The following is a 19271-nucleotide window of genomic DNA, read 5'->3' as shown; positions in this document are numbered from 1 at the left end:
CTCAAATGGATCTTTACAAGATGTTCGTCATGCATACTGCATGCATGCTTCGGATCATGTGAGTATAGTATTTATTTGGATGTTTACATTTGATTCTGAATGAGTTTGATAGCGCTCCGTGGCTAAAGCTAACATTACACACTGTTGGAGAGATTTATAAAGAATGAAGATGTGTTTATGAATTATACAGACTGCAAGTGTTTAAAAATGAAAATAGCGACGGCTCTTGTCTCCGTGAATACAGTAAGAAACGATGGTAACTTTAACCACATTTAACAGTACATTAGCAACATGCTAACGAAACATTTAGAAAGACAATTCACAAATATCACTAAAAATATCATGTTATCATGGATCATGTCAGTTATTATTGCTCCATCTGCCATTTTTCGCTATTGTCCTTGCTTGCTTACCTAGTCTGATGATTCAGCTGTGCACAGATCCAGACGTTAATACTGGCTGCCCTTGTGTAATGCCTTGAACATGAGCTGGCATATGCAAATATTGGGGTCATACATATTAATGATCCCGACTGTTACGTAACAGTCGGTGTTATGTTGAGATTCGCCTGTTCTTCAGAGGTCTTTTAAACAAATGAAATTTACATAAGAAGGAGGAAACAATGGAGTTTGAGACTCACTGTATGTCATTTCCATGTACTGAACTCTTGTTATTCAACTATGCCGAGGTAAATTCAATTTTTGATTCTAGGGCACCTTTAACAAAATATCTGAGTTACTTTTTCAAATAAGTAACACAAGTTTTTTTTTTTTTTTTCCCATTTACTGACTGACAGCTCTCCTGTCCCCATTTTGAGAGAAATCAGGAGAAAGTGCACTGTGTAAACATGATGGTTATTGTAGTTCTAGAGTACTGTATATGTGAGCATGCATTTACTCATCTAACCTTAATAACACAAATATACTTTATGTATTTAATCTTACTTTATTAAGTAGTATTTTTGCTACTGACCTTTAATGATCCAAATCAACCATAAGCAAAAAAATGACTTTAGATAAACATCACATTTGTGTTTCATTTTTTGTTTTTATGGCTGAAGTAAGCATTTTGAACTTTCTTCTCCTGCATCCTATTCTTCTGTGATCCAGAAGCTGCATCCCAATTCTCATAATATCCATCCTAAAGTATTCGAAATTAGAATTATTGTGTCCCAAATCGTAGTATGTTGAAATGAGTATTCCAAAGATACCCGGATGGTCTGCATTTTCCGAAGTGCAGATCCGTGCACACTTTAACGTCTAATATTGCCCACAACCCATTGTGGTGTGGACGAGGATTCAATTAGAACTACAAACGCAAATAAAATGTGTTAAAAAACTACATTTAAGGGACAGTTAAAGGATTAGTTCACTTCTAAATGAAAATTTCCTGATAATTTACTCACCCCCATGTCATCTAAGATGTTTATGTCTTTCTTTCTTCAGTCATAAAGAAATGAAGGTTTTTGAGGAAAACATTCCAGGATTTTTCTCCATATAGTGGACTTCACTGGGGTTCAACGGGTTGAAGGTCCAAATGTCAGTTTCAGTGCAGCTTCAAAGAGCTCTACATGATCCCAGATGAGGAATAAGAGTCATATCTAGTGAAATAATCAGTCATTTAAAAAAAAAAAAAAAAAAAAATTATACACTTTTTAACCACAAATGCTCATTTTGCACTGCTCTGCGATGCACCATGCATTACGTTGAAATGTCACGCATGACGTAGGCTGAAAAAAGTACCGCGGTAGGGGAAAAATTCCATCTCATTTTCTCTTCCAACTTCAAATCATCTGATATCATTGTTTTACCTTCTTTTCTTTTTTTTGGTAAAGGGTGTTTGGCTTAATCGTTGCACTTTCGCTTTATAGACACTGGATCGGTACTTCTGCCTAAAGGAGTCAAAACAGCGGCGGGAATCCCTCCATCACACACAAACGATGTGCGTCTGATGCCTGTGATGGGCAAACTCGCGACTATGACGAGAAAAAAATGATATGCATGAGGATTCTGTCCTTTTTAGGGTCTCATCTTCCTGTTTTTGGTTCGTTTACATGTTTTGTTCCGTGTTGCATTCATATATCATTCAAACCAAACCAGAGTTCGTTTGGAAGCAGACCGAGACCCATCTTTTCAGCAATCGCACCAGGGTTCGTTTTAAAGGTGCCCTAGAATTAAAAATTGAATTTATCTTGGCATAGTTGAATAACAAGAGTTCAGTACATGGAAATGACATACAGTGAGTCTCAAACACCATTGTTTCCTTCTTATATAAATCTCATTTGTTTAAAAGACCTCTGAAGAACAGGCGAATCTCAACATAACACCGACTGTTACGTAACAGTCGGGATCATTAATATGTACGCCCCCAATATTTGCATATGCCAGCCCATGTTCAAGGCATTACACAAGGGCAGCCAGTATTAACATCTGGATCTGTGCACAGCTGAATCATCAGACTAGGTAAGCAAGCAAGAACAACAGCGAAAAATGGCAGATGGAGCGATAATAACTGACATGATCCATGATATCATGATATTTTTAGTGATATTTGTGAATTGTCTTTCTAAATGTTTCGTTAGCATGTTGCTAATGTACTGTTAAATGTGGTTAAAGTTACCATCGTTTATTACTGCATTCACGGAGACAAGAGCCGTCGCTATTTTCATTATTAAACACTTGCAGTCTGTATAATTCATAAACACAACTTCATTCTTTATAAATCTCTCCAACAGTGGTAGCATTAGCCATTAGCCACAGATCACAGTCTCAAATTCATTCAGAATCAAATGTAATCATCCAAATAAATACAATACTGACATAATCCGACGCATCCATGCAGTATGCATGACGAACACTTTGTAAAGATCCATTTTGAGGGTTATATTAGCTGTGTGAACTTTGTTTATGCATTGTTTAAGGCAAGTGTGAGCTCCGTGAGCGGGGAGCGTGAGCATTTAAAGGGGCCGCAACAGCGCATTTCTAATTATGCCCCAAAATAGGCAGTTAAAAAAAATGAATTAAAAAAAATCTATGGGGTATTTTGAGCTGAAACTTCACAGACACATTTAGGGGACACCTTAGACTTATATTACATCTTGTAAAAAAATATTCGATGGCACCTTTAATCGAACCAAACGTAACAAGTGTGAAGACACCCTTAAACATATTAAATTCAGTTAGTTGCAAATAAGAAGTTTTTATCTAATATTTCTATTTTATTTTATTCCAATTAACGAAAGCAGTTTTTAATAGTTGGATAATAAAAACACTGATGTCCTCACAAAAGATACCTGTCAGTCTCTCCTTTAGCTCTTTATTTCAATCCTGCATAATAAAGCATATTCATTTTTCATTATTCATTTGTTATTTTATTCCGCCATGCTCCGTTTTTAATGTAAAAATGTATCCTGCCATACTGTATGTGAAGTCCAAAAGACATTATTTACATCTTAGATTAAAGATTTAATGACCTGTCTTATGAGAGTCATACTGCACTCGTGCCATTTTGAGGGTTTCTATAGAAATGCAGATTTGTAAATTGAAAGTGTCATGTGTTAAAGTAGAAATGTCTTTATTGGTTAGGCGTTAGAGCACCCTGTTTTCAGATCAGTGTGGGACTATAAATCACAGCCTTTCCTCTCTGATGTATAGAGGACAGTATAATTGCTCTCTTTACTGAGTAGACTGCAGAAAGCTAAACCTAGCGGCTAGAAGAAATGGATGCCACCACTTTGATGAATAGGTGTCTTCGCATTGTTCTTCTACTACGGATTCGCCCCCACCGAACCATAAATCACCATATACGTTGTATCTTCTGGTTGTTTTGTGTAATTATTTCACTGGTTTGTAATGTCTCCCTGAGGTTCAAGATATGACTTGTATTTCCCTTTCATGAATATACATGGCTTTGGATGATTTGCAATGCATGCCAAATGGGACGGGGGTGACTGCTTTCGGCAATACAAGTCAAATTTGAATGAGTTCGGGCCTAGCTTGAATCCTGCCTGTAGAAACGTTGTTTTTCCATATTTTTCTTGGAAATTTACCATGTTTCAGTGCATCAGCCCCCATTAGATTTCAGGTACGGCAGTGTCTTCCTGTGCAGCTGCTTATTCTGCTGAAATGTGTTTCGGCATGTTTTTTTAACAGGGTAAATATATGGGATGTTGGTAGTAGAAGCTGATCTTTTATTAACATACTAAAGAGATATTTATCTCACTGCCTGTAATGCAGTTTTATTATTGCAGTATTTTGCTGGTAGCATGTAGATAACCCATGGAATGACACAAAAGGAACAGAAATTCAGCAATCGCAACAGAGGAATTCCATTAGTCCAACATAATTACATCTTTAATTTTGACTAATTTTGCCTATTTATTGCCTGTGAACTGATTAGACATGTTTTTCTAAACCAAGTTAAAACAATGAAAACAATTAACAGCCATCACAACAGATTTCAATTTTGTCATACAGCAGAACAAATGTTCACCACATTGTCTTCACATAACTATAAAATGAAAACTGACATGAAAATGCAGTAAATTACAGCATGCTGGAAGTGCTCTTTCATAATCGTCCATAATATGAATGTTAATTTGTTAAATGTAGTGCAATATAATGAAAGTACAATTTCGACCTTGTCTGTTAGCTTTGCCTGTCTTGTCTGTTTGCACTTTTAAAGTGTGCATGTCATAGAAACACTGAAATGGAGACATTTTCTTCAATTCTTGATATACAGTATCATGAGTTATATTTGCAATAGCCTATATGGAAGCCCATTTCCCTTAAATAGTCATAATAATGATGATAAAAAGTTGAAGTGATGTCATATTAAATTGAAATTATGACTTAAAAATCATAATTATGACTTAGTATGTCATAATTGTGTATTTTTATATCATATGACTTAGTATGTTATAATTATGAATTGGTATGTCAGTTTTGACTTTATCTCATAATTATGACTATGTATTCCAATATTATCTCATAATTTCAATTTTCTATGTCAGACTTATGACATAAAAAGTCAAAATTATGTCTAAAAATGTCATGACTTAAGTCATATTTTTGACTGTCATAATTTTGACTATTTTTAAGTCAGAATTTTGACTTTAAATCTCATCATTTAGACTTAGTATGTCATAATTATGACTTATTCTGATATAATCTCATAATTTCAACTTTCTATGTCATACTTATGTCTATACAAATTTATCTCCTAAAATGTCAATTTTAACTATTTTTAAGTCATAAATTTGACTTTTCATCTCGTAATTTAGACTTAGTATGTCATAATTGTGTATTTTTATATCATATGACTTAGTATGTCATAATTATGAATTGGTATGTCAGTTTTGACTTTATCTCATAATTATGACTATGTATTCCAATATCATCTCATAATTTCAATTTTCTATGTCAGACTTATTACATAAAAAGTCAAAATTATGTCTAAAAATGTCATGACTTGAGTCATATTTTTGACTGTCATAATTTTGACTATTTTTAAGTCATAATTTTGACTTTAAATCTCATCATTTAGACTTAGTATGTCATAATTATGAATTTGTATGTTAATTTGGACTTTTTATCTCTTAATTATGACTTCTGATATAATTTCATAATTTCAACTTTCTATGTCATACTTATGTCTATACAAATTTATGTCTTAAAATGTCAATTTTAACTATTTTTAAGTCATAAATTTGACTTTTCATCTCATAATTTTGACTTAGTATGTCATAATTGTCTTTTTATATCATAATTATGACTAAGTATGTCATATTTGTGTCTTTATATCATCATTATGGCTTAGTATGTCATAATTATGAATTGGTATGTCAATTTTGACTTTTATCTCATAAGTATATATTCAGATATTATCTTATAATTTCAATATTATATGTTATACTTATGACATAAAAAGTCAAAATTATGTCTTAATTTCATTTTCATAAATTTTCATTATGTCATTATTTTGACTTTTCATCTCATAATTTAGACTTAATATGTCATAATTGTGTCTTTTTATATCAGAATTATGATTTACCAAAGTTTGATTTTTTTCCTTATGTGGCAGAAATGCTTCTATAGCAATAGAGTTTACAGAACATATTATATACTATAGACATATTGCAAAAGGCTTTAGTCGTCGATATGCACTGTAAAAAATAATTTTTTTGAAGTTGTAAATAAAACAAAGTACACTTTACAAAAAAATACTATTTCAGTCTTTCTACCTCAAAATTTCACATTTGATTCAATGTTACTTGCCATTCTTTGTAATTAATTATGAAATTTACTAGTAATTTCTGAGTGGAAATTGTTTCTACACCAGCCGACTTATTGCAAAAGAGACTGAAAATGCTATTATGATTAAAAGCGATAATCATCGTAATATACAGCGATCTGCTGTATATTCCTGACAGTTATGGCATTTTAAGGAAGGTCGGTACCCTAGAACTAGATTAAACATTTTGCATTCAAAGCTGGAAAATACAAAACAGCAATAAACATTTGAATTTAACATTTGGCAAAAAAAAAAAGAAAGACAAATCAACCAACAAGTAGCATGTAAATGAAATTGAAGGTTTGCTCACATCATTTAAACATCTTTGCCTAAGTATTTCCTACTCTTTTTGACAGTAATCACACTATTGGTGTGCATGTAAACAGACAGTGAGTCACTTGCGAAGTGGAATCGTTTTACTATCGTTTAGTGAACATTTGGATTGCCGTGTGTTTGGCAGATGTGTCGATACTTGTGTGTGTGACTGACAAGCTCTTAAGTACTGTGTGGGATTCTGTGCGTCTCTCTGGCTGTCATCCCACTGTTCCGTTGCCATGGTGATCTCCTGTCAATCACACAAATGAGTGCACCTGTTGAATCAATTAGCATTACATAAAGCAGTTTTTTCTTTATTTATTTTCCCATCGATGCTCATCATTGTTGCATTTGGCTGTTGTGCTAAAGAGAGATTCAGTAACACTAAAAAGGTATTTAAAACAATGGCTCTGTTCCAAAACGTGAGCTGCCTACACAGACAGCCTCTTAAGGCTTCATTGGTGACACAAAGGGTGTTAAAGCTGTACTGCCTTATAAAATACATTGTTTTGGATGAATTCTCATGTATCCTTCATAGAGAAGGCAATCCTATAAGGCATTGCAAATTATAATTCATTCAGTACTAGTAAGGTGTACCTAATGAAGTGTATTTTTATGCTTAGTTGCAACACGTTCTCACTCCCAACTCCCAACATGTTTTATATTGTTGAGATGTGGGTAGGTTTAGGAGTGGGGTTAGTTGCTACAAAATATTTATAAATATTTATAAAATCATTTTTACTTTTACAAATGCAAAGAATTAAATGCGCCTTGCTCTGATGCACAAGTCAAACTACTGAAATCAATGGAGTACCCTGCATGTCGAAAAATGATGCTAAAGGGGTACCCTGTGCAAAGTGTCAATCTGTGACCAAGTGTCAGATTTACAATTAGAGTTAGGGTTCAAACTTTTTTCATTATAAAAAAAATATATATTATAGTATTTTACATTTCTCATTTTTATTTAAGTACTAAAACTTAAAAACTACAGACATTTTACAAAAGTAAAATTTACAAAATACACAACAAAATTACTAAAACATTAACTAAACTGAAAATGAAAACAAAAAAAATCTAAAAATTTAATTAAAAATATTTTTAAAAAATAATAAAAAAAATTAAAAGGGGACCTACAGTATTATGCAAAATTAACTCACCAATGGGCTATATGCATGGAGCATTTCTTAGAACTTCCGCAATAATATAAGCCAGCTCGAAAACTTCCGGTGAGATGTCATTTGCTGGTGTGTTGAGCATCAGTAGTGTAATACTAATACTTAGTTTATAATCAGAATATAGTCACTTAAATAGTCAGGCATAGCATTAATGTAGTTATTCAAACATAAGACAGCATGAAAAATAAATAAATAAAGACGTACCACATTGTTCCTCCTCAGCTAAATTCAATTCGACCATTAGTTTTCACACTTTTATGTGAAAAAAAGCTTCAAAAATTTAATATTTATTGTGCACTTTAGTTAGATTAATTGAATAAAATGTGTTTTTACAAGTGTGCTGAAATCATTGATCTTGCGCTGCTGTGATTATAAAGTGAGAGTGCAGTGCTCGCTTTCTGTGTCATTCATTCACAAGAAAAGTTATTGTTTTTCTTAAGATTTTTTGAGTATTTCATATTTCACATTGACAAAATTTATTTTTAAACCTAGTTATTTTATAAAGTTTAATTAGTAAAAAATGAATTAGAGCAAATGGCTGATATATGTGCAAATAAATGCTACTTTGCCGCCACCTGCTGGTTAAAGTGGTAATTATTGTCTTTTTTATTTTTAAATAAGTGTTTTGTATCAAATGTTGAATTTCCTACATTTCCAGAATGAACAGCTAACAGTTCACCGGAAATGCCCGAGCTGGCTTAACGACAACCAGGAAGTAACCGTGCATATAGCCTATTCATGGTGTTTGAACATAAAATGATGTCAGCAGTGTGTGTGTACAATCACCCTATAATGCTAAAAAGAAATCATAAGCAGTGTCTCAGAACAAGCCGTTTGCAGATTCTAGCTGTGTGATGTCACATTGCTTAGGCCCCGCCCATGACTGCTGACAGACTCTACCCTATTAGCATAGACCCCGCCCTGAGTGAGCTGCACACAGTCCGCTATGTTTATCTCCTTGCCAGATCATTTAACAGCAGCATTCAATTTAGAAATGTACACTCTAAAAAATGCTGGGTTAAAAACAACCCAAGTTGGGTTGAAAATGGACAAACCCAGCGATTGGGTTGTTTTAACCCAGCGGTTGGGTTAAATGTTTGCCCAACCTGCTGGGTAGTTTTATTTAAACCAACTATTGTTTAAAAATTAAGATTAAAATGAACCCAAAATATTTGGGAAATTAAAAACCAGATGCAATTAGAGGCAACAATAATAGACAAAAGGTGAATGTTTATTAATAAGCTTTAATATTTTATTAATATAAATTTAATAGTTTAATAGTTTATTAATATAAATGTATTAATAAGCAATTTAATAAATGTTTATTGTTTAATAATTATTCATTGAACATTAATTAATGTTCATTTCCAACATACTTTGGGTTAATTTTAATTAAGCAATACAGTAATTTTTAAACAATAGTTGAGTTAAATAAAACTACCCAGCAGGTTGGGCAAACATTTAACCCAACCGCTGGGTTAAAACAACCCAATCGCTGGGTTTGTCCATTTTCAACCCAACTTGGGTTGTTTTTTACCCAGCATTTTTTTTTTAGAGTGTATTCATATTAAAGCTAAAGTTATTCAGTTAAGATCAGTGAGTGATTTTCTGTTTTTCACAGAATTAATACACACATGTGATTTGTTTACTTGCTGTTTATGTGGGTTTTTTTTTTACATAACCTTGTGTGTATTTGACAATATCCACCCTCTTCATTTAAAGACACATGCATGAAAACAGCATGTTTTTCCTTCCGCTCAAAAATAGGCATTTACAACATGGTATAATAAATGATCTGTGGGGTATTTTGAGCTGAAACTTCACAGACATTCTGGGGACACCAGAGACTTATATTACATCTTGTGAAAAGGGGCATTAGAGGTCCCCTTTAAATGACACTAAAATAACACTGATTAGAGTATTGCACTGTTAGCTTAGCAACATACCAAATTCTATTGTAATCAATTGTAAGTTGAGTCTCCTTTGCTGTTTGTGTGAGATGTACTAATTGTATGATGCACAGCATCTATGTAGAGCGTTCCAAATCATTCACTTATGAGGGTCCATAACGCTTAGAATGCAGCCTAAGTAGACAGCAAGGCAGTTCACTAGGTTTTGGAACAGAGTGTGCATGTTTCATTTTCTCAATTGATTCAGCTTCAGACAGGGGTCCCTGAATAAATCAATTCATATACAAATTCATCAGCTTATGAAACAAAAGCGATCCGTGTGCACCTCGCGGTTTCATTCTGTAGCAACAAAAACCAGTACGAGTGTTTGTATCAAGCTTCTAAAGAAAGAAATTAGCAGATAACAGCCTCATTTACAAGAGGAGCACAGCATATTGGTGCTTGATATATCATGAATCATATTTGCAATAGGATAGTAATTATGCAAAACTATTGATGAAAAATATCTGACAAGAGGTTAGTCACAGAGATATGAAATGGCTTAAATCAATGCGAGAGAGATTGAAAATGCTATTATGATTAAAAGGCAATCTGCTATTCCTGCCACTGGTGGGTGAATTGAGAAAAATGACTGGCCATAAATTTTTCTTACCAGCTATAAAACAGCATAATAGGATTAGGATTTCATAGCTGTTTTCTTTTGCATTTGTGGCAAACAGCACAGGTGTCACTCAGGATGAGTCAGGCTCTGTGTCTGGGTGAATCTGCACCTGTCACAAAAAAACCTGAAGATGGATTGTGGTTTTGTTCCTCATCAGACTCAAATTTCTTTTGCTAACTGTATGTAGAAAGTTATTTATATCAGACATATATATGTATGTATATATATAATATGTATTAGGGGTGTAACAGTACACAAACACGACGGTTTGGTATGTACATCGGTATTGAAGTCACAGTTCGGTACAGCAGGGGGAAGAAAAATAAACATAAAATTGCTTCTTTTTTCATTAAACCTGCTGTGATTTATTGAACAAATTGTGTCTCTCTAAATAAATTCAGTTATAATTAAAAAAATCTATCTCAGCTAATGCTGTAAACTATATGCAGGAAGCCCTTTCTTACACATTACTATAATAATAAAGGTTACAATTAACAACCGAGCCCAAACTATTAAATTCAGTTGCTATTTATTTTTAGATATAATAATCAACACTCAAATAAAATAAAAAAATTGTATTGTATCTGGTCGGTATTGAAAAGTAACTTATTCATTTTGTGCAAAATGCGATATCCGCCGTGTTATTCTGTCATGTTTTCTCTCCTTCTTTCCAAACCGTGACAAACGCCAGTCTCCCTTCTCTGCAGAACATGATATATCTGCTCAACCAATCACAGTGCACCATTCCACGCACTGTAAACAGTAATGGCGGCGCTCTGAATACACCCGGCATCCTAGTTTTTCTTATGTGCTTTGTACTTTGTGATCAACAAAAACACAAAAATGAATCATTTTGACGGCATTGATGAACCTGTGGTGGTTTCTGCGGTGGGGAAGAAACGTAAGCCATCGAAATCTAACCATTTACGTGAGGAGATTAAGAAGATGAGGCACTCGAGTCGGGAGGAGGAAAAATGCCGGCTGTTGCTTGTTCCACGACAGCATCAAAATTCTGTAACGGTCCCCAAAACTGAATCATGAACAGTTTTTAAAAGCCGTTTTTAATACCAATGTACTCGGCAAATGTGTTTATTTTGACCGTGCTGTCGATTAATCGCGATTAATCGTTTGCAAAATAAAAGTCTGTTTACGTAATATATGTGTGTGTTCTGTGTATAATAATTTTGTATATATAAATACATGCACATGCATGTATAAATTTAAGAAATATATATATGTATAAATAAATATACATATTTATATATATTTTATATTACATATAAATATAGATATTTTATATATAAATATAATTTTTTTCTTACATATATACATGTATGTGCATATTACTTATATATACATAATTATTATACACAGAACACACACATATTTTGCAAACGATTAATCGCGATTAATCATTGTGCAGCCCTACCGTGCTGTGGCGCCAGATAATCTTTAATCGGTAATGACAAACGGAGACATAATTAATTTATAACATTAACAAGATGACCCGTTGAATTCATTTTGGGAGCGATGACTGCATGTATTTTTAGTCAAATGCCTGTATATAAGATTAGTATTGACAAAGTTCAGAGGCTGTCATATATGTGAATCAACTTTTCAATATGAAAAATAACTTTTATATTGATGGATTAATTGCATTTTGAAAAAAAAAGTGTCATGGATTTATGGCATTTTGGGGGGGAAAATAATACGTTTTTATAAAAAAAAAAAAAACCTTTGAAAATCAAAATCTAGATTTGAATGTTTAATGTTATTATAACCTAAAGATGCTATGTGGAAGTTTGAAACAGAAAATAGTGGTTTACTCAAATGAATCAAAATGGATTTATAGCGTTTTCATCTGTTCTTCTTCTAGTGCGTTTATTTGTTTTTTTGTCCTGTTGTGGCGGTTAGCAAACAGCATTGCATTACCACGCGCGCCTTCTTCTGGACTGGAGTGTGGATCGCCTGTGACTGACTGTATTCGTCGTCTGACTGTATGCAGCGAACTGTGATGGTTCGGGACAAATACAAGTAGCATATATTTTATGTGTTATACTTGAATGTGTTTTGTTTGAGTGGCTGGTCACTCCTCCTCCAGCTCCTTCTCTATGGATGTAATTTGGGTGTAATGGGTGGAGCTAAAAGGCCCAATCCTACCCATAACTCCACCCATTAGATCCAGAGAGATCAAGCTCAAACCATGATGTCCAGAAAAGTGGAGATAGACATCATTTTGCTCTGCAGTGAGCACCACTTGTTTTGTTTAATGTGTAATTTTAGAAAACATATAAAACACTAGACGAACCTCTGATGATAAACATTTCACTTTGATAAAAGTTGTTAGAATTGCTTCTTTCAATAATGTGATGCATTCAGTGAGACAAAAAGTAAGCCGCTGCTTTTTTGTTAAAATGCTTTTGGGATTGATTGGATTGAAAGCATTCAAAATGGAAAGTCATTGCACATTGAAAGCAAATTACTACGAACATTGTTCCCTTTAGAATGACAGTCATTGATGAATTTTTCAATAAAAGCAGGAATGTGCATAAAGATAGTAAATGGGGTCAATTGTGAATCAATGTTGACTTTAATCTTGCAGCGTGTATGTACCGTTCCCCTTCTGGATTTATTTACAGCAATTTTACACCTGCCACGATTTCTTATTAAGTCAATCAAAGGCGCTTTAAAACCCCTCATGGCAAATCAATAGCATAAAATGCATTTGGTCCAAGAGTTAGCTTTGAATGTGTCTCCGGCTAAAACAGAGTAATAAATTGAATCTACACACAGCTTATCTGAGTCGAGTCGAGATCTGTTGCCGTTTCTTGTTTTAACAGGGGCATTTGGCCTTTTGAGGTCTTTATCTGCTTCTACAGACAGAATTTTCTCCTTGTTTTCCTGATGAACATGCTGTGATTGTGAATTATCTCATTCAGTTCAGTGTGTGTGTGTGTGTGTGTTTGTGTGTGTGTTTGATGCCGGCAGCTCATCTTGTAGGCTGTCTGGAGAATGATGTTATCTTGGGACAAACCCGAAACTTTCATTTAAGGTTAATATGTTGGAGTTGGCTGCACTAGAATGTGGATATGAACACAGGATAAGCCTAGTTTTATCACTACACTTTCAATATAGATAGTGTGTGTGTATACATACACACCAAAGTAATGCCATCCCGTTCTTCATATAAAATGGTTTTCATGCCGTACCTTTGAAGAGAGAGATTTCAGAGTGATTTTAAAGTCATTTCATAGATTGACATTTACTTCCACCTGGTCTCGACTCTTAATGTGAGTTTAGTGGTGAGGGAACGTTTCTTTCATTTCTGCACAACAGATGGTCACCAATCCTGGCTAACTACTGTGAAGTTTAATGGCAGCGTTCATATCAGCATAAAAGCCATAAAGAGAGCAATGCGATTGTAGTTTTTACCTTTTTTTGCTGTGTGTGTGTTGTGGCTCAGTAAGATTTTTTTTTTTTTTCTTTTGGAAGGAAATAAATACTTATTTAGCTCCTTGTTAAAGTGCCCGACTCCCATGCCGGTGTACCCGGGTTCGAGTCCTGCTTAAAGTGGGCAGTTCGAGCAGGAGGGGTTACAACAGCACAACTGTTTTCAACATTGATAATAATAAGAAATGTTTCTTAAGCAGCAAATCTGCACATTAGAATGATTTCTGAAGGATCATGTGACATTGAAGACTGGAGCAATGATGCTGATAATTCGGCTTTACATCACAGAAATAAATTACGTTTTAAAATATATTACAATATAATACAGATATTTTAAATTGTAATAAATTCTATTTTTTTTATCAAATAAATACAGCCTTGGTGAGCATTAAAGACTTCTTTTATAAACAATAATTCTGTGATTATTTATGGATTGAAGAGATAATTTCCCTGCCGTTTTCCAAAGAATAGCTCTGCATAAGCATATGCTTCTTAAAAAAATCTGCTTTTCATTAAGAAGTCATTAACAAACATCATAATAATACTTAACAGATCATTAGCTCAAGTACATTTAAATATGATTATGAATGAAAATATATCAATCAAAATTTCATGGCAGCTCTCTGAATGTACATTAACTAATGATCTGTTGAGATTTATATAATGTAATTATGTTTGACTACATTTTTACGTCATGAAGGAAATGCGAGTGGTACTCGCACATGCAAAACACTGACTACAGTCAAAGTCCCTTTAAGACAAGTCATTTCACTCGGCGGCCATCTTTGAAACGCCTCTCGGGCATCCTGGGCATCATGCCCTATCTCTTTGAATGTGGAAACATCAAATTCTCCAAAACTGTTCGCCAACCTTACGATTACATTTCATATTTTAAATCACCAATGAAATCTGACAACATCTGTCTTATAAATGTTTTATCCAAACGCTCGAATCATGACAAAAAACTGTATTTTTTAGGCTGGATCAAGCTAATGCGCATGCGCAGACTTAAATGCACGTCTCTTATGTTTCAGAGGCGCACGTCTGACTGTTTCTATAGAAACCGGTGATTCTAACGGCCGCTGAAGTGAAGCGATGACTTTACCAGTCGGCAATTGGCTCTTATTTAGAAGGCGAGACTTATTTCGCCATATTGCGCGTTACACTTTCTCCCATTCAAAACAATACGAGTGACACGTCTTGTGTTATTCTATAGTCTTTGCTACAGTGAGTGGTTGCCAGGGTGTTGCTATGCATTTGCAGTTTTTCTGTTATTTTGGTCTCTAGAAATGGCTCACATACCTCTCTAAATGTAAGTCTGTGGGATTTTCTCAATTTTTTATCGACTGACCAGTGAAAATCCATAGCTTAGAAAGTTTGGAGTGATTGGAGCACAAAATAGTGTTAGTTACACTGCAAAGTTTAATACTCTGTGTTATGGTTTTGTTCAATTTTCTGAGTAATAATGATAGTAGAGCTGCACGATTAATTGTAAAAAGATCACAATCTCGATTCAAACACCCACACGATCTTATTTTATTAATGACAATGATTCACCCGTCTTTATTAAACCTTTGACAAAATCATATCAGAAAATAACGGTTAAATCTATTTACATCTTATGCCACTAGATGGCGACAAGTGACTGATGAAAAATATATTGTCATTGAATCATTCATTCAAAATATTTGTTCAAAAACACTGATTCATCCAGTAATGAAACAAGTATTTATTAATGAGTCATTGAATTAATTCAAAACCATTTTTAAAAAAAAAATACAGTCCAACAATTAATATTTTGTCAGAACCTCTAGTAAATTAAACGTGGTTTTGTTTAGTTGTATATTCTGAATCGTGGGAAAATCGTGATATCTATTTGAAACGAACAAATAGTGAATTTTTTTTTTTTTTTTTTTTTTTTTTTTATCGTGAGCATTTTATATGGACTTGTGCAGCTCTTAATGATAGTAATACTTGTACACTTATAAATACTACTAATAACCTAGGAAAATTATGATGAATTATTTCAAATATACAGTCAAATCAAAATGTATTCAGACACCTTGAACATTTCATTCATTATTACAGTTTATTCACTATAGTTTAAAAAAAAATTGTAAAATATGACAAGATCTCAGAGTTAAACTGTGTCAGAAAAAAATAATCTTAATAATGTCAGATAACACTTAAGCAAAACATAGTCAGGTTAAAGTGTCTGAATAATTTTTGGTCCCAAATTTTTATCAGTTTTACTGGTAGTCCACTGTATGAAGAATTTTTGGGTATAATATGTCAGTTTACTTTATTATTTTTCACTTGCATAAATGAACTATAGTGTCCTGCACCCACTAGTAAATATATATATATATATCTATCTAGTGTCTGAATAATCTTTGGTTTGACTGTATATATATATATATATATATATATATATATATATATATATATATATATATATATATATATATCCCCTTCAGACATGTAGTATTCCCAAAAATCAATACTTGCTCACTTCGTGTGTTACCCACATTTATCAGATGTTGAAACATCAGAAGCTGCGTTTCCAGATCTCTCTCGATGAGCTCTTAATAGTGGCAGCTCCAGCCGTACAGTCGCGGCTCACATGCTTCATCACTGCCAGCTCTGTTTAAAGCGGCCCGGCTCTGTGATGGCTGCCATATGTAACTTCTCTATTCAATCTCCTTCATGAGCTGTCATTCTGCTTTCTCATCATAGAGCTTCAGAGCTCAGTTTAGGCATGTTAACTAAAACAAAGCATTGCTGAACTGATTGAGAAAGACAGCATTTAAGACGTGTCCTATGTAACAAAACGGAGGAAGGCAGATCAGGACCGACACGGCTGATAGAATCAGAGAAACTGGATTTGTGAACAGGAGTGATGCCTCAATGTGTTTTAGGGGGAGCGGGGCTAGTTGTCACATAGTAGTTGTTGCAAGGACTTTATGTCAAGTTGAGCAAGCTGTCCTGTATATGTTTATTATATTGTTATATGTGACAAGTTTTACATTTACAAATGTTGGAATTTTATACATTTTTTTATGTATTTTTAAATGTTTTTAATAAATTTTTTTGTGCATTGTAATAGTTTTATTTTTTTAATTTAGCTGAAAAGCCTATAATATGCTGTTTTAAGGTCAGATTTTCAATTGTAAAATTCCATTATGTATATATATATATATATATATATATATATATTCCCTTTCTTTTTTTTCTAAAAATCGTTCTAAATATAAAAGTGTCCACACCACAGCTATAACAATATAGAGAAACGATATCATCGGGATCACTTTCAGAACGATTTTTTTCAGAACGAAAACACTGACAACCAATAAGAATCCATTCTAATTTAAGGGCTCGCACATTTAAAATGTCAGACGACATTGACAGGGTATCTGCAGATATGAACAAGTTAAATTTAAGACTTTTTAAGACCTTTTTAATACCACCTTACATGAAATTTAAGACCTAACCTACGATGGAAACACACACATTATTTTATGTGTGTGTGTATATATATATATATATATATATATATATATATATATATATATATATATATATATATATATATATATATATAATTGTTATTGTTAAAGTACCTGCGAAATGTACTGTAAAATGTAATTTATTCCTGTGATCATTTTCAGCATCATTACTCCAGTCTGCAGTGTCACATGATCCTTCAGAACAATTACAATTTGATTTGATACTCAAGAAACATTTATGATTATTATCAATGCTGAAAACAGTTGTGCTGCTTCATATTTTTGTGGAAACGGTGATATTTGTTAGTTTTCTTTGAAAAACAGGAAGTTCAATAACAGCATTTATTTGAAATTATATTACATGTATTTATCAAATATATTATTTATTAAATAGAAATATTCTGTAACATTTTAAATGCCTTCACTCTTCACTTTATCACTTTAAAGTATGACAGATTAAAGTATTAATTTTTGTATTTTTTAAATCTTACCAGAAATGTTTAAATTGGATTTCCACAATTTTAAGCAGCAAAAACTGCATTTTAACCTTAATAATATAAATAATACGTTTCTTGAGCAGCAAATCAGCATTTTTGAAGAATCATGTGACACTGAAACTTCTCTTTGTAAACAACAGAATTAAAAATCATTCTAAATGCAAATTTAAACATCACAAGCAAAGTAGCATTTACAGTTAATCGAAAATGAAAACACACACCTGCTACAGCAAGCATGCTATATAATTAAATCACAGCCGTTGCAAATTATATATTTAATTCCCAACACATTCATAAAAAAAAAAAAAAGTTACCGAACACGTTTCAGCGCTGATTCTACTCGCATTTGGTGCGTTGAACCATTTGAACTCTTTTAGGGACCGTTCATATGTCGCGTCTAAAAACGCATGGAAAACGCGTCGGCGCCGCTTTCTTCTTTCCAAAGCGCTCGGGCGCTGCGGTGGCGTCTGTCGTTACTACGCAACCATGAGACGCGCTCTCCATGACGAGTTTGTTTCAGCAAATGATATATGGATTTCCAGCACCGAAAATCACTTTCAGTAGCTTTGCCACGGCAGATTTATTTAAAAATGTGTATCCGTGTACAACTCTGATCAAATATTCCTACATCTTTGCTGAGCTTTGTCCTACAGATGGCGCCGCGCAGCGCTGGACCATTCCGTCGGTGACGTATTAGAAAACATAAAACATACATAAAACATTTTCGCGGTAATTTTACGAACGCACCCACAATAGCCTAGTTTATGTACCTGTTCGTTTTTTTAATAAAAATGACTAAATTCAAAAAATTAAGACTTTATAAAGCCGTGATAAGACTTTTTAATACTTTTTAAGGGTCTTAATTTTCCCAAAATTGATTTATCACCTTTTAATACTTTTCAAGACCCCGCGGATACCCTGATTGAGGAGAAGTTGCAATATGCAATTATGGTAAATCTAAGTAAAACGTTTAAATATTAAACTAGAATCGCCAGTAGGTGGCAGCAAGTCACTGTTTTTATGAGTGAATCATCGAGTCATTCATTCAGTAATGAAGCAAGTGGCTGTGAACGAATCATAGAATCACTCTCGATTCGTTCAAAGCCGCAGAATTGTTCGCGAAACAGACGTGTGTTGTGGATATTTGGGAACAAATGCATTCTTGCTCGTTATCATCATTAAATACAAGAACTCACACAAGGTATGTTTTTGTATCGGAGAAAGTCTGAGTCTTAAATCGAAATTAATCCATTATCTGTGTCTATATTTGTTCTTCATGCGAGTAAGTTAAGTGCTAAATCTTCTGAAATAGTACAGAATCTCCCGATCAAAACCAAAGACGAAGAAGAAGCAGAAACAAGCGATAACATGTAAGCAGATGCGTATGTAAAATAATGCCATTATCAACATTAAAGCATATAAATCAAAACTTCCTAATGTTACTGAATGAAATTTCGACCTAGGAA

The 19271-nt window shown here is 33.5% G+C and overlaps 1 protein-coding gene across 11 annotated transcripts in view; it reads left to right on the top strand.

Moving 5' to 3' along the window:
- The window catches only part of b3galt1b (UDP-Gal:betaGlcNAc beta 1,3-galactosyltransferase, polypeptide 1b), a 231741-nt gene that overhangs the window by 204230 nt on the left and 8240 nt on the right, over positions 1-19271 (top strand). The window contains exon 1 of one of the 11 annotated variants that reach the window (XM_048194642.1): positions 18842-19175. The exons of the other annotated variants lie outside the window; for them this stretch is intronic. The gene's annotated coding sequence lies outside the window, so the exon portion shown is untranslated. Of the gene's footprint in view, positions 1-18841; positions 19176-19271 lie in introns of those variants that run through there. 11 annotated transcript variants of the gene reach the window in all.

Source organism: Megalobrama amblycephala, linkage group LG6 (assembly GCF_018812025.1).
Source record: "Megalobrama amblycephala isolate DHTTF-2021 linkage group LG6, ASM1881202v1, whole genome shotgun sequence".
NCBI classification, from domain to species: Eukaryota; Metazoa; Chordata; class Actinopteri; order Cypriniformes; family Xenocyprididae; genus Megalobrama; species Megalobrama amblycephala.
The sequence above is the reverse complement of the archived record's forward strand: the minus strand, read 5'-3'. Positions and strand labels throughout refer to the sequence as shown.